The sequence below is a fragment of the Chrysochloris asiatica genome, unplaced genomic scaffold, assembly GCF_000296735.1.
Source record: "Chrysochloris asiatica unplaced genomic scaffold, ChrAsi1.0 scaffold00605, whole genome shotgun sequence".
In the NCBI taxonomy this organism is placed as follows: Eukaryota; Metazoa; Chordata; class Mammalia; order Afrosoricida; family Chrysochloridae; genus Chrysochloris; species Chrysochloris asiatica.
In genome coordinates, this window is record NW_006409123.1 from 193,614 (window position 1) to 194,919 (window position 1,306).

Sequence of the window (1,306 nt, forward strand, 5' to 3'; positions counted from 1 at the left end):
CATATACATTTGTATGGAAGAATCTACACAATAAACTAGACTTGTTTTTCAATGTCTCACATTTACCTCCAAATTCATTATTTATTTCTTGATAACTAATGTAATCCTAGGAAGAAGGAGTGACAGATTACTTTTGAATATTTAGTCACTGAAAACCTTATGAAATGCAAAGAAACCCTGTCAGATATAGTGCCAGAAAATGAGCCCCTCAGGATGGAAGGCACTCAAAATGCGACTGAGGAAGAGCTGCCTCTTCAAAGTAGAGTTGACCATGATGATGCAAATGGAGTAAAGCCCATGGGAGAAAATCCTGTGGGACCTTAATTTGTTGATGGTGCACAACTCAAAATGAAGAGAAACATCTGTAAACATCCATTGAAAACTGGAAAATGGAATGTATGAAGTATGAATATGGGAAAATTGGAAGTTTTCAAAAATGAAATGGAACACATTCACATCAATATCTTAGGCATTAGTGAGCTGAAATGGACTGGTATTGGCCAATTTGACACTGACAACCACATGGTTTACTGTGCTGGAAATGACAAATTGAAGAGGAATGGCGTTGCATTCACTGTCAAAAAGAATATATCCAGATCAGTCATGAGGTATAATGCTGTCTAGGATAGGATTATAACCATGCACCTACAGAGAAGCCAAGTTAATACCACTATTACTCAAATTTATGCACCAACTACTAAAGCCAGTGAGGATGAAATAGAAGAATTCTACCAACTTCTTCAATCTGAAATTGATCAAACATGCAATCAAGATGTATTGATCATTACTGGTTATTGGAATGCAAAGGTTGGGAGCAAAGAGGAAGGATTAGTTAGTTGAAAAATACGGACTTGGTGATGGAAATGGTGCTGAAGAATGCATGCTAGAATTCTGCAAAAGCAATGATTTGTTCATTTCAAATACCTTCTTTAGACAGCGTAAGAGATGACTATACACATGGACCTCACCAGATGGAGTACATGAAAATCAAATTGACTACATCTGTGGAAAGATATGTTGGGGAAGCTCCATATCATCAGTCAATACAAGATCAGGGGCAGACTGTGGAACAAGCCATCAATTATTCACATGAAAATTCAATCTGGAGCTGAAGAAAATGAAAACAAGTCCACAAGAGCCAAAATATGACCTTGAATCTACCCCACTAAAATTTAGAGATCATTTGAAGACCAGATTTGATACATTAAACGCTAAAGACCAAAGACCAGAAGAGCTGTGGGATGACATCAAGAACATCATACGTGAAGACAGCAAAAAGTCATTGAGAAAACAAGAAAGAAGGAAA